This window comes from Schistocerca piceifrons, chromosome 8, assembly GCF_021461385.2.
Source record: "Schistocerca piceifrons isolate TAMUIC-IGC-003096 chromosome 8, iqSchPice1.1, whole genome shotgun sequence".
NCBI lineage: Eukaryota > Metazoa > Arthropoda > Insecta > Orthoptera > Acrididae > Schistocerca > Schistocerca piceifrons.
In genome coordinates, this window is record NC_060145.1 from 97,203,082 (window position 1) to 97,219,322 (window position 16,241).

The 16,241-nt window shown below is 41.9% G+C and overlaps 1 pseudogene; it reads left to right on the plus strand.

The window, feature by feature from the left end:
• The first annotated feature begins 9,017 nt into the window (after positions 1 to 9,017).
• Positions 9,018 to 9,135, plus strand: LOC124712748 (annotated as a pseudogene).
• Positions 9,136 to 16,241: the final 7,106 nt, after the last annotated feature.

Below are 16,241 nucleotides of genomic sequence, written 5' to 3' on the forward strand. Positions count from 1 at the left end.
TGGAGACTAGAGTGTCTTGTTCCTCTTCAACGGTGCTCACAAACGGACCGTGTGGCTTACACAGGCGTGTGACTGGCTCGTACTTACAGCTTCCAAAGTATACGCCAGCAGGCCCGTCAAAGTACTACTAGCTTAGACGTAGCCTCTTCGTATTCGTAATAATTACAAGCTTATGGATTCGTATTCCAGGGGTCTTCTTTGTAAAGTTTACGTTACCTGTTTTTATCCCCTTTGTCAGAAATTCTGGAAGTTTCTTTTCAGAATCTCGCCAAAAAGCAACGTGATGAATTAGCGTTATGCATATGCAGACTACGTTTTATTTATGTAAATGTAAATGGTGACTAAGCGACAGGATCTCAGCTGACCTGAAGTCACACGCAGCTTCTCTCTAAGTACGCGGGTGTTCGACTTAGCAAATTTACTGTGGAGAGTGGCTGAAACTGATTCCTTGCGCAATGATTTAAGTTGCCCTAAATCACACCAACTGAAGGAGAGTTTTTGTTTGTTTCTTTCTCTCCTTTCTCTAATCGAGGTTGTACCTCGATGACGTAAACTTCAACGGGTCGCAGAAACAATGCCGCCAGATTCATTTCGAAATAAGGCCATACCCTAGAACCGCGGCTCGCATTTTAGTACTCGTCACAGAGCAGGGATATCTATGGAGTGACCTTCCAGATACGAAGAACAGGATTTTCATCGTCAGCAAAGGTTCTTCCCCTGGCCAGTTGACTTAAGTACGGCGCAAGGTGAGTCCCTAAGCGTTCTTCTTTCCCTCCTTTGAGGCTATTTCAGTTTGAGTTCGTAGCGAAAAACAGTTGATCCCCATATTTGCTGCTTACAAAATAAGTATGAAAACAGGACAACTACCTGTAATCTTCAAGTTTCTGCCTTACAAGTGCAAAATGTAAACAACAGCTTCATGCCAAAGTCATGTTACATTTCCATTCAGTGTTTGGCGACGTGTGCAGTACATGCTCACATCATCATAAATATTCCTAATGTTCGGTGCTCACGTGAGACAAGCAGCCAGTATTTTCTCTGTGTGCTGTGTGGTCATGTGAACGTAAGATTGAATCAATCGCCATACTGATAATGTTGTTCAGTTGCAGGCACTGTTGTTTGGGCTTCAGCGTTCCCCTGAATGACGGACAACCAAGCGTTCTTCCAGCATTAGCCGGTTGCATATTTATGCTTCCGTGCTGCTGAGTTGGAACGCATGTTGTCTCGAGGGACTACTACAATTCGTCTGACGAAAGTTTAAGCAACGGCAACAGTGTTTCTAGACTTAGTTGTCACACCACTGCGTTATATCGCATAGTTGTAAGTCACACCACTGCGTTATATCGCATACTTGTAAGTCTTAAAAACAGGCATTACTTTTTCGTACTGAGTGGTGTTTGCAGTCATAAATTCTATGGCAGATCTTCAAAATTCCATCGTCGACTGTGTAAATAGATTGTATTCACTCACAGTTAGTCCTTCCTTTCGATTAACTGTTTGGGAGAACTGTGTCAATAGACTGTATTGAGGCATCAGCAGAACTTCCATGCGATCAAATGATTGGGACAACGTCTGTGTCCTGGTCACTTTCGTCGTCGTCACTGCTTTCAAATCTAACCTGTATGAGAACATTTTCAGTTTCTTGCTGCATCACAGCCTCACTACGCCGATGTTCCATTTAAATATTTTTAACTTGTGCACATACTTTCGTACAATGTTCTACACTTACTTCTTTTACGCATATTTGTGCAATTCCCTTAAAAGTTCTCAACGACAGATATGTACATATTCCAAGCTGATATAGCCTGAGACTTCCTGGCAGATTAAAAATGTGCGCCGGTCCGAGACTCGAACTCGGGACCTCTTTGCCTTTCGCGGGCACGTGCTCTACCGACCTTTTTTTTGTTGATCTCGTTTTTTGTTCGTTATTGGTCGCTGTATTTGTTCGGGGCGGACGTCTAACGACGCTTGTTCAGGTTCTTCGTTGATCCGTTCACTCAATTTTTTTTTTATTACAAGGGGTAGCTAACCCACTGGTCGAACACGATGAGCTAAAGTGCCGGCGGTTAAGCTACCCAAGCACGAATCACTAGCCGTCCTGACATCTTCAATTGTGCCAGTACCTCGTCTCCTACCTTCCTGGCTTCACAGAAGCTCTTCTGCGAACCTTGCAGAACTAGCACTCGTGGAAGTATTTGACCACGAACGAAACCTGTGCATTGTCCTCAACACGTTGCAAGTGTCAGCCATGATGAGGACAATGCTCCGTTAGGTTGTGAGTGCATCATGTCGAAGCTGAGTGCATCTGAACCTCGAAAAATGGGTGGTGCTAGTATGGTGTGTGCCTCTGTAACCGAGAGAGCGGAAGTGTCTGGTGTGTCATGAGGCACCAGATCGAAAATTTATATCAGATAGAAAGCGGAAAAACACTGTGACTTCAATGCGGACGAAAGAGTGTGTTGGTGATAGTGACAGATGGTGACTGAAGAGGCTTGTCACCAAAAATGAGGAGGACAGCTGCAAAAATCACTGCAGAAGTGAATGTCGCATTCACAAGCTCTGTCGACACTAACAACACAAAAGGAACTCCATCAGCTGGGAAATGTCTGTAACGGGAATGCAAGGTGCCGAAGAAATAAAACGTAGACTATGTAGCTATTGGAGAAAATAATTTGGTCGGATTAGTATTGTTTTATACTGTTTCCAACTTCTGGCACAGTTTACGTCTCAAGAGTGAAATATGGCGGGGGTTCGGTGATGATATGGGCAGTGTAACATCCACGTGATAAATTTTAGCTACAGTGCGACGAGAGGAAATTATGCCTCTAACAGTTATAAACATTATCTGTCCGACATATGAAAAAACAGTGAAATAAATGTTAATTATTTATATAATATTTTATGATGTGATTGGACATATCGATGTGTATCATACAAAGACAATGATAATTGTAAATTCCTTTTATGATCTGCGTTTGTCTTCCGTTGTTTTTACCTTTTTTTGGTTGGCTTTTGTAGGTTCAGGACGCAAGACGCATATCAAACTGAGGTCTGTTAAGAAATTGTAATTATTTGTTAATTATTACTTGAGAATAGAGTTCATTATTATTATAAATATGAGTGAATAATTATTTGTAACTTTAATTCCTCTCTCAGTAAGCATTATCTGTGTTAATTATTTCTTTCCGCTGCGAGGAGCGCAGCCATTGATGATAGCGATTTGTATCGCATTTTTTTTGTCTGTGTTTTCCTTAGAAAAAAATCAAATGTTTGCTTGATGAAGTCTAAATAGTGCACAATACGAAAGTAAAGTTTAATAAGCATTTCAAATACTTATCCTATTTGCTCTAACAATAGAAAGTCTATATCAATTGTCTGCCGCCATCTTAACAATTATCTCAGCGGCAAATTCAAATTACGCAACTCTGCTGACATAAATGCCGAAGGTAATAAAAATGTGTAAAAATAAATGTGCACCGGTGGTCCCGAACTCAATCGAATGAAAATAATTCGAATCAGATTGGTTCTTTAAAAACAGTGCTCATAGCACGATCTTTATAACAAATGTTTCTAGCTGATGTAGGGAGCCGAAATTAATTAAGCACGAGTTGCGAAGAATATTGTTTCAGGTAACATACGTCAGTGCTGTGCGCGGCTGATATTCGGTGGTTTTAATGATCATTTTGCTAAAGACAACTGTTTCCATCATAATCAATAGTTGTATAGAATCTGTTGTATGAACTGTGATTTAGTGACACTTACACAACTTATAGACAACACTTTAACACGACGTTAACTTGGAGTTCTTTAGCAACTTGACCAAATCTTTAGCCGGGAGAAAAATTATTTAGTAATTACTCAATGTAATAAAATGTGATTATCATTTTCATTTACAAATTAATAAAATACCAAACCACCGAATAACACAGCGAACGCCACAGCAGCCATACCTTGGCATTCCATGGACCCCATGGTCACTATACAAGGTCGCATTAGTGCCAGGGATTTTGTGACCCTTTTGCCTGACCAGGTCAGTCCCGTGGTACAATGTTTCTTCATCGACGATGATGCTGTGTTCCAAGACGACACGAACCTCGTTCACACAGCACGCATCATTCTGGAGTGTTTTACTGAGTGCGAGGATGCGTTGTCGCGTCTGCCCTGGCCACGGCAGACACCAGATGTCAGCGTCATTGATCCTTCGTGGTCTACTTTGGAGAGAAGGGTGCGTGATCGTTACCCGTCTCCACCATCGTTACCTGGATTGCCACCATTTTGCAGGAAGGATGGCATAATATGCCCTTCAAAGCCGTACAGGCCCTGTATTTTTTCCATTACGAGTCGACTGTAAGGCTTTTTGGATGCCAAAGGTACCTAAAATCGTATTAGACATTTTAATATGTTGTGTTTTTGGTGTTTCCATATTTTTTTCCATCCTTGATAACCACAGAACAGGAAACCAGTCTTCTTGTAAACTAAGTTAGCTTTGACTGTGTTGACTGGAAAACACTGTTTGAAATTCTGAAAGTAGCAGAGATCAAATGCAGGTTGAGAAAGGTTATTTACAATTCATACAGAAATCAGATTGCGGTTATAAGAATGGAATACTTCTACATAAGCTCGAGTACTGTGGTATGAATGCGAAAGAGCTCAAATGGTTTAAATCATACCTAACTGGAAGAATGCAGAAAGTTGAAATAAGAAGTTCACATAATATGGAAAAGACTAGTGATTTCTCAAACTGGGGAACAATCAAGAATGGGGTGCCGCAAGGTTCGGTCTTGGGTCCTCTGCTGTTCTTAATATAAATTAATGACTTGCCATTCTATATTCACGAAGATGCAAAGATGGTACTTTTTGCCGATGATAAAAGTATAGCTATCACACCCAACAGACAAGAATTAACTCGTGAAATTGTAAACGATGTTTTTCAGAAAATCATTAAGTGATTCTCTGCAAATGGGCTCTCATTAAACTTTGACAAAACACAGTATATACAGTTCCACACAGTAAATGGAATGACACCATTAATAAATATAGACTTCGATCAGAAATCGGTAGCTAAGGTAGAATATTCAAAATTTCTAGGTGTATGCATTGATGAGGGGTTGAACTGGAAAAAACACACTGAGGATCTGCTGAAACGTTTGAGTTCAGCTACTTATGCTATTAGGGTCATTGCAAATTTTGGCGATATACATCTCAGTAAATTAGCTTACCACGCCTATTTTCATTCTCTGCTTTCGGATGGCATCATATTCTGGGGTAACTCATCATTGAATAAAAGAGTGTTCATTGCACAAAAACGTGTAATCACAATAATTGCTGGAGCTCATCCAAGATCATCCTACAGACACTTATTTAAAGAGCTAGGGATCTTCACTGTAGCCTCACAATAGATAATATATTCGCTTATGAAATTTGTTATTAACAATCTGAACGAATTCAAAAGTAATAGCAGTGAACATGGCTACAACAATAGGATAAAGGATGATCTTCACTACTCAAGGTTGAATCTAACTTTGGCTCAGAAGGGGGTAAATTATGCTGCCACAAAAGTCTTTTGGTCACTTACCTAATAGCATCGAAAGTCTGACAGATAGCCATATACCATTTAAAAGGAAATTAAAAGAATTTCTTAATGACAACTCCTTCTACTCATTAGATGAATTTTTGGATATATAGTAAATGGGTAATTTCCCCAACCCCCACAAAAAATTAAAAATATTAAGTGTCATGTAATATTTTGTGTAATGTAATATCTTGCATAGACACCTTTTATTAACCTGACACGTTCCACGTCATTACGAAGTGTCATATTCATGATCTATGGAACAAGTACTAATCTAATCTAATCTAATCGAAGATATGAAAGGAAAGCAGTACTTGAGAGGACAATGAGACGGGGTTGTGCCCTATCCCCAGTGTTATTCTGTCTGTACATTGAGCAAGCAGTAAAGGAAACCAAGGTGAAATTTGGAATGCGAATTAAAATTAAAACTTTGAGGTTTGATGATGGCACTGTAATTATAGCAGAGACGGCAAATGACTCGAGTGAACAGAGTGGATAGAGTCCTGAAAAGAGGTTGTAAGACGAACATGAACGGAAGTATAACGAAGCTAATGGGGTTTAATCGAGTTAATTCAGGGATGCTGAGGCGGTTAGGACAGGAGATGAGACACTGTAAGTAACAGATGACTTTTGCTGTTTGGGCAGCAAAATAACTGTCGATGGCAGAAGTAGAGAGGATATACACTACTGGCCATTAAAATTGCTATACCACGAAGATGACGTGCTACAGGCGCGAAATTTAACCGAAAGGGATATGATGCTGTGATATGCAAATGATTAGCTTTTCAGAGCATTCACACAAGGTTGGCGCCGGTGGCGACACCTACAACGTGCTGACATGAGGAAAGGTTCCAACCGATTTCTCATACACAAACAGCAGTTGACCGGCGTTGCCTGGTGAAACGTTGTTGTGATGCCTCGTGTAAGAAGGAGAAATGCGTACCATCACGTTTCCGACTTTGATAAAGGTCGTATTGTAGCCTATCGCGATTGCGGTTCATCGTATCGCGGCATTGCTGCTCGCGTTGATTGAGATCCAATGACTGTTAGCAGAATTTGGAATCGGTGGGTTCAGGAGGGTAATACGGAACGCCGTGCTGGATCCCAACGGCCTCGTATCACTAGCAGTCGAGATGACAGGCATGGCTGTAATGGATCGTGCAGCCACGTCTCGATCCCTGAGTCAACAGATGGGGACGTTTGCAAGACAACAACCATCTGCACGAACAGTTCGACGACGTTTGCAGCAGCATGGACTATCAGCTCGGAGACCATGGCTGCGGTTACCCTTGATGTTGCATCACAGACAGGAGCGCCTGCGATGGTGTACTCAACGACGAACCTGGGTGTACGAATGGCAAAACGTCATTTTTTCGGAGGAATCCAGCAAGAAGAAGACATTCTCCACAATCTTTGACACTGCTGATACCCTCAGGAGTTACAACCCTTCTCTAGTGACACTCTGTGGCTGCAGTCCCATCAAACGCGATCGCACCCGTTTGGAGCGCAGTGCGACCATAATGTTTACTCTCCTGTGCAGGTTGGAACTACTAGGGACAGTTCAAAACCATTCGACGAAATTTGAACATGATCCGAAACAGCTAAGAGTTCTTTTCTTTTTCAGTACTACCATTCTGTGTCCTTCTGTGGCGTGGTCACAGGGGATGCGACATTGACATATGCATTAAAAAAGGGTAAAGGGTCTTTTAAGATCATCAGGTTGGCATCATTCTTGGCGGCACCTCCCCCCCCCCCCCAACTTTCTTTAGAATTTTGAAAATGTACAGACACAATGAGTGACGACATGCTAGGCGCCTGCAGACCGGCTACCCCCTTGACACTCTCGAAACTGGATGCCCCGCTATCAGATGCAAGAACAGCAGTGTTGCAGGGAAAGAGTAGCAGTGCAGCCTGCCTGCAGGCGCTTAGCACTTCATCACTGGTTCTATCTGGAGAGGTACATTTTTAAATTTCCTAACAGAAGTGAGTGGGGGGCTCCGACGGTTTTGCCGAATTGGCGAGGACTCTTAGAGGAACTCTTTGCCGTTTTATTCACACATGTGTCAGTCGGCATCACTCCGCAATCACGCCACAGGAGAACAAAAAACAGGAGCGCTGAGGAACTATAAGCACTCTTAGCTGCTGTGGATCACGTTCAAATTTCGTTGAATGGTTTTGAACGGTCCCTAGCGGTTCCAACCTGTACACAAGAGGAAAGATTGCAGTCTCACTGTGCTCCAAATGAGTGCAATCGCGTCCGATGGAGACACAGCCCGACAATGTCCTTAGAGAAGGGCTGTAACTCTCAAGGGTGTCAGAAGTGCCAAAGGTTGTGAAGAATGTCTTCTTGTTGCTCATAGCACTGTGAATTGTCGTTTTTCTCAACGAAATGAGTGGGAATCAGTGCCCCCGATAATGAGGGGGTTTCATTAACGCCCTTTATGCCACCGCCTGCAGCCTTTTCGAGCCGATTCTGAGAGGCTGGGTGCCTCGGTTCTCACCTCCATCGCAGAGGCGTCAAAAAAAGGTGAGAAATATGGGTAGGAGCGGGTGTGAGGACCTTCCGAACATATAACACATCCACGGTGGCATTCGGCAGAATTGTGGTGAAATTTGGTGCCCATGTGATATCATTGACCCACATTACACCTCGTACATACTTGTTTGAAGTGTCCTTGAGCAAGAGTGTTACATCGTTGGGTGTCTCGCTTTTGCACCGTTACAGAGGAAGGGTTTCATGCACTTTTGAGCCAAATTTCAAACTTGAACGAACACAGTGGGTGGGAATTACTGGATTTCGAAAAAGTGATTCTTTGATTGTGTTGCACTGTGAAGTACGAATAACTGGTGAAGATGTACTGGATCGAATTGGGGCAAACAAGAAATTGTTGAATGTTCGAATATGTGTGGATTCCTAAGGGACCAAACTGCTGAGGTCATCGGTCCCTAGACTTACACACTAGTTAAACTAACTTATGATAAGAACAGCACACACACACCCATGCCCGAGGGAGGACTCGAACCTCTGGCGGGAGGAAACAAGAAATTTATTGCTCGACTTGACTAGAAGAAGGGATTGGTAAAGTACACTAGAAGAAGGGATTGGTATAGTCCACTTCTGGAGACATCAAGAAATGAATACAGCAAGCAGGTTCAAATGGTTGTAGGTTGCACACAATAGACTAGCAAGGAGAACAGCATCAAACCAGTCTTAGGACTGAAGACAACAGCAGCAACAAGAACACAACATACCTACAATGAATACAGGCTTAGGTTTTATTTGCTTTTACAATAATTTATAAAAATTCTTGCTTGGTTATGTATTCTGTCACTGAGATATTGTTTTTCTAAGACACAACAGTGTATTTCGTACAAAGGGGCACCTAATGACTGTAGACAGACGCAGCAACAGTTGTAAAATTATAATTGATTCTTCATTACAGCCATCTACGGCCTTGCCGCAGTGGTAACACCGGTTCCCGTCAGATCACCGAAGTTAAGCGCTGTCGGGCTGGGTTAGTACTCGTATAGGTGACTGTCCGGTCTGCCGAGCGCTGTTGGCAAGCGGGGTGCACTCAGCCCTTGTGACGCCTGTGTGCTGAGGATGACACGGCGGTTGGTAGGTACTGTTGGGCCTTCATGGCCTGTTCGGACGGGGTTTAGTTATTTATTGCATCCACAGTTGCTACAAGTCCAAACTGCGCCTGTAATAAATAACCACTTACGGTGTAGTTTCCTTTCAGGAAGTTCAGGGTTTTCATTTTCTAGAAATAAGTTAGATGGATCACTGACAAATACGACACTGCGTTTATACGGGGATTTGAGATATCTCGTTCGTGAGACCACTTTACCGAGACTTGTATTGTTCATGTCGTACGCTCTTTTGCAACGTCATGGCGAGATCTCCCTATTTTTGTTGTGTACATTAGTTTTCCTTCTTTCTTTGAGGATGTTGTATTTGACGATTAGTTTGGCTTTAGGAAAAGTAAAGCCACCTGAACGGCACTTCTGACTTTGCGGTTGATAATGGAAGCAATACTAAATAAAAATCAAGACACTTTTATAGGATTTGTCGACCTGGAAAAGGGTTCGACAATGTAAAATGGTGCAACATGTTCGAAATTCTGAGAAAAATGGGAGTAAGCTATATGGATAGACGGGTAATATACAATATGTACAAGAGCCAAGAGGGAATAGGCAGAGTGGACGACCAAGAACGAAGTGCTCGGATTAAAAAGGGTGTAAGATAGGGATGCAGTCTTTCCCCCTATTGTTCAATCTGTACAACGAAGAAGCAATGATGAAAATAAGTAGAATATTCACTAGTGGGATTAAAAACCAAGGTGAAAGGATATCAGTGATACGATTCGCTGATGACATTGCTACCATGAGTGAAAGTGAAGAAGAGTTACATGACCTGCTGAACAGTCTAATGAGTACAGAATATGGACTGAAAGTAAATCGAAGACAGACGAAAGTAATGAGAAGTAGCAGAAATGAGAACAGTGGGAAACTTACCATCAGGATTGATGGTCACGAAGTAGATGAAGTTAAGGAATTCTACTACCTACGTAGCAAAATAGCCAATGACAGATGGAGCAAGGAGGACATCAAAAGCGGACTAGCGCTGGCGAAAATGGCATTCCTGACCCAGAGAAGTCTACTAGTATCAAACATAGGCCTTAATTTGAAGAGGAAATTTCTGAGAATGTACGTTTGGAACTCAGTATTGTATGGTAGTGAAATGTGGACTGTGGGAAAACTGGAACAGAGGAGAATCGAAGCATTTGACATGTGGTGCTACAGTTGAATGCTGAAAATTAGGTGGACTGATAACGTAAGGAATGAGGAGGTTCTGTGTGAATCTGAGAGGAAAGGAATATGTGGAAAACATTGGCAAGGAGAAGGGACAGTAAAGCGAAACAAGCGCTGTATCGTTGGTGAGATACAGAGGCGAGCGAGTGTGCCGGGACTTACCGCAGTTCACTGCTAGTAGCTCCACGTCACCACAAAGCGTCTGCGCGTAGCGCACAAGATTTCCCCATAATTAAGTATAAAATTAAAAGTCAAAATTTTTTATTCATACTTTGTCAACATATACTTTAATGTAATAACATTTTAAATGTCATGTCTTAAAGCAATTAAACCAATAATTAACAATAAAATAGAGTTCTAAGAAAAAAATAAGCGGCGCTAAATAATATAGCTATAAAGCCGGGATTTGGCCACAATGTACTTATGGAGGTCATAAATAAGTGGTGCAAGTTTCAAAATAATAGAATAAAAATTATAGTCAGAATCTACGTTTTTAAGAAAAATTGAAGGTCTTAAATATTAGACTTATAAATGTAAAAATTTCTATGATGCTTCAGGTCAACCTAAAGATATTAACTACGAGACCACCTTAAGCTACGTCTTATAGTTTTTGGGTGATTTAATGAAAACCAAATTTGTAACTAAAATATAGTCATTTGTAGTAGAAATATTGGAACACGTGAGGCAATACTGACCCTACGACTTATCTTAGAAGAAAGATTAAGGAAAGGCAAACCTACGTTTCTAGCATTTGTAGACTTAGAGAAAGCTTTTGACAATGTTGACTGGAATACTCTCTTTCAAATTCTAAAGATGGCAGGGAGCGAAAGGCTATTTACAATTTGTACAGAAACCAGATGGCAGTTATTAGAGTCGAGGGGCATGATAGGGAAGCACTGGCTGGGAGGGGAGTGAGATAGAATTGTAGCCTCTCCTCGATGTTATTCAATCTGTATATTGAGCAAGCACTAAAGGAAACAAAAGAAAAATTCGGAGTAGGTATTAAAATCCATGGAGAAGAAATAAAAACTTTGAGGTTCGCCGATGACATTGTAATTCTGTCAGAGACAGCAAAGGACTTGGAAGAGCAGTTGAACGGAATGGACAGTGTCTTGAAAGGAGGATGTTAGATGAACATCAACAAAAGCAAAACGAGGATAATGGAATGTAGTCGAATTAAGTCGGGTGATGCTGAGGGAATTAGATTAGGAAATGAGACACTTAAAGTAGTATAGGAGTTTTGCTATTTGGGGAGCAAAATAACGATGATATAAAATGTAGACTGGCAATGGCAAGGAAAGCGTTTCTGAAGAAGAGAAATTTGTTAACATCGAGTATAGATTTAAGTGTCAGGAAGTCGTTTCTGAAAGTATTTGTATGGAGTGTAGCCATGTATGGAAGTGAAACATGGACGATAAATAGTTTGGGCAAGAAGAGAATATAAGCTTTCGAAATGTGGTGCTACAGAAGAATGCTGAAGATTAGATGGGTGGATCACATAACTAATGAGGAGATATTGAATAGAATTGTGGAGAAGAGGAGTTTGTGGCACAACTTGATGAGAAGAAGGGACCGGTTGGTAGGACATGTTCTGAGGCATCAAGGGATCACAAATTTAGTATTGGAGGGCAGCGTGGAGGGTAAAAATCGTAGAGGGAGACCAAGAGATGAATACACTAAGCAGATTCAGAAGGATGTAAGTGGCAGTAGGTACTGGGAGATGAAGAAACTTGCACAGGATAGGGTAGCATGGAGAGCTGCAGCAAACCAGTCTCAGGACTGGAGACCACAACAACAACAACGTAGTAGATTAAGTTCTTGTAATTTTAATGACAGAAAATTTTGGTTACAGCATATGATAAAACCCACTGAATAATAGAGCTATAACAAATTTTAGAATCGTAGTGTTAATAACAAGCAATACAAAATTTATTAAAGTTATAGTTCAGGGGAAAGGATGTACCGTTAGTTCCACTATAAAAATTCTAGAAGGCAAAGTTTTTATTCAAGCGAGCTGCAACGTTGTCTGTAATTTCAAACAACTTACCAGAATGTAGATAAAAATTAAGAAGATTCCAAATTTAATTCGTAACTTTGTTATTAAAGATTATGTGTCCGAGAAAGCGGTCGTTCTGAGGCTGCTGCCGTGTTCATAAGGCAGGTCACAGTTGATGTTCCCTTGGCCATCCGCTGCGGCAATATATAAATACAGCCCGAGAGACAGGAGGAAACCATATGGGGCAGGGGAATAAAATCACAATAAAGAAAGAAAAAAGAAAGAAAAAAACAGGAGGAAGGTTCACTTCGCACTCAACCATTGTACGATCAGCGTCTGTTATACAATTGCGTTCTGTCTCGGATGACATCAGAGACGGACTGTGACAAAACTCGTATTTTCCGTAATTAACTAATAGTGAACTCGCGAGGACTGTACACCGACCTGGATCACTTAGATTTCGCTAAAGTATCTGATGGTGTGCCGTCAGCGATAATTACAAATCCGCGTGGCAGCTGGTGACTATTATTTCCACTTTCGTGGCGAGCATTTATCTTAAACATTTATTTGAGTATTAGTAGTCAGAGCGAAAGACAATTTGGTAGGAACGTACTGTAGAGCTCGCCTCTGAACTAATAAAAGTACTGTTTAGGATAGAAAGATTTACTGTTAATTGAACATAATGATTATCAAAGTGTTGTGCGAGAGATAGTTTACTAAATATATGTATGAACTAGAACTTTATATCTTCATTTATAGTCATAGTCCTGACCCCACTAACTAGAAAGGGAATAGAAACATTTCTTTCAGTGGGCTGGACCAGACTGGAAACTATAGTCAGTATGCTCTCCATCGCTTTCAGGCTGACCACAAAAATAGTTGCCAGGCTCGCGCGAGAAAGACGGCGAACTTCATAAACTAACAACAACTAAAAAGATCTGAATAATTTCACCCGCCACCCCACAATAGGATGACAGGACATTTTCCATGGTACTAGAGGGAGCTGTAGAGGGCAAAAACTATAGAGGAAGACAGAGATTGGAATACATCCAGCAAATAATTGAGGACGTAGGTTGCAAGTGCTACTCTGAGACGAAGAGGTTGGCACAGGAGAGGAATTCATGGCGGGCCGCATCAAACCAGTCAGAAGACTGATGACTCAAAAAAAAAGAAAAATAGTTTTCTGCCCAGAAATCGTATCACTATGATGAGCGAACCCTTTCTCCTTTTCCACTCAGTAGCAGAGTGTGCGGCTGTTTTATTACCCGTCAGAGTAAAATCGTGTGCCGGACTGGGATTCAGACCGGAACCTCATCTTTTGTGGGCGGTGTTCTTAGCGTAGACGCCGTCTAACAGTGGAATGGTCAGACTGCCATAATTATTTTTGCCACTAGCATTTGACACCACTTGAGATACACAAGACAAATTACAGCTGCCGATACACGCTGTAAGTTACCTAAAAACTTCCGGAAGCCCTTGTTTCCTAACTTGGCACTTGTGACATCCACATGAAGATCCCTGGATACTGTCGGTAGCTGTCGTTACGGCGCGTAGTGGTCGGGGAGTTGCCTGTGCCCTTTCAAGAGGAATCACGATTCAAGGCTTTGTTTAAAAAGGAGGCTGAAGTTCGGATTCTTTGCTGTACATCCTCGTAAATTTAAATTTCTTTTTGGTAAATGTTTGGAATCAAGTCGTTTTAACCATACTTCAAACTCCAAGAATTGTTTTGATAAATGTCAGTGTATACAGGGTGTTACAAAAAGGTACGGCCAAACTTTCAGGAAACATTCCTCACACACAAATAAAGAAAAGATGTTATGTGGACATGTGTCCGGAAACGCTTAATTTCCATGATAGAGCTCATTGTATGGAGAGTGCTACGGGAGAACCAGTTGTTTCCGTACCATGTACAGCGTGTGCAGGCACAATCAGCAGCTGATTGGCCTCCACGGGTACACTTCTGCGAATGGTTCATCCAACAATGTGTCAATCCTCATTTCAGTGCAAATGTTCTCTTTACGGACGAGGCTTCATTCCAACGTGATCAAATTGTAAATTTTCACAATAAACATGTGTGGGCTGACGATAATTGTGCAATCACGTCATCAACACAGATTTTCTGTGAACGTTTGGGCAGGCATTGTTGGTGATGTCTTGATTGGGCCCCATGTTCTTCCACCTACGCTCAATGGAACCCGTTATCATGATTTCATACGGGATATTCTACCTGTGCTGCTAGAACATGTGCCTTTACAAGTACGACGCAACATGTGGTTCATGCACGATGGAGCTCCTGCACATTTCAGACGAAGTGTTCGTACGCTTCTCAACAAGAGATTCGGTGACCGATGGATTGGTAGAGGCGGACCAATTCCATGGCCTCCATGCTCTCCTGACCTCAACCCTCTTGACTTTCATTTATGGGGGCATTTGAAAGCTCTTGTCTACGCAACTCCGGTACCAAATGTAGAGACTCTTCGTGCTCGTACTGTGGACGGCTGTGATACAATACGCCATTCTCCAGGGCTGCATCAGCGCATCAGGGATTCCATGCGACGCAGGGTGGATGCATGTATTCTCGCTAACGTAGGATATTTTGAACATTTCCTGTAACAAATTGTTTGAAGTCACGCTGGTATGTTCTGTTGCTGTGTGTTTCCATTCCATGATTAATATGATTTGAAGAGAAGTAATAAAATGAACTCTAACATGGAAAGTAAGCGTTTCCGGACACATGTCCACACAACATATTTTCTTTCTTTGTGTGTGAGGAATGTTTCCTGAAAATTTGGCTGTACCTTTTTGTAACACTCTGTAGATGATGGAAACCTTATGTATGTTTTGCTGTGGATGTACAAGGTGGTCCGTTGATCGTGACCGGGCCAAATATCTCACGAAATAAGCGTCAAACGAAAAAACTACAAACTTGTCTAGCTTGAAGAGGAAAACCAGATGGCGCTATGGTTGGCCCGCTAGATGGCGCTGCCATAGGTCAAACGGATATCAACTGCGTTTTTTTTTAAAATAGGAACCCTCATTTTTTATTACACATTCCTGTAGTACGTAAAGAAATATGAATGTTTTAGTTGGACGACTTTTTTCGCATTGTGATAGATGGCGCTGTAATAGTCACAAACATATGGCTCACAATTATAGACGAACTGGTGGTAACAGGTAGGTTTTTTAAAAAAATGGTTCAAATGGCTCTGAGCACTATGGGACTCAACTGCTGTGGTCATAAGTCCCCTAGAACTTAGAACTACTTAAACCTAACTAACCTAAGGACATCACACACATCCATGCCCGAGGCAGGATTCGAACCTGCGACCGTAGCGGTCGTGCGGTTCCAGACTGTAGCGCCTTTAACCGCTCGGCCACTCCGGCCGGCTAGTTTTTTTTAAATTAAAATACAGAACGTACGTACGTTTGAACATTTTATTTCGGTTGTTCCAATGTTATACATGTACCTTTGAGAACTTATCATTTCTGAGAACGCATGCTATTACAGCGTGATTACCCGTAAATACCACATTAATGCAAAAATGCTCAAAATGATGTCCGTCAACCTCAATGCATTTGGCAATACGTGTAACGACATTCCTCTCAACAGCGAGTAGTTCGCCTTCCGTAATGTTCGCACATGCATTGACAATGCGTTGACGCATGTTATCAGGCGTTGTCGGTGGAGCACGATAGCAAATGTCCTTCAACTTTCGCCACAGAAAGAAATCCGGGGACGTCAGATCCGGTGAACGTGCGGGCCATGGTATGGTGCTTCCTACGACCAATCCACCTGTCATGAGCCGGCCGAAGTGGCCGTGCGGTTAAAGGCGCTGCAGTCTGGAACCGCAAGACCGC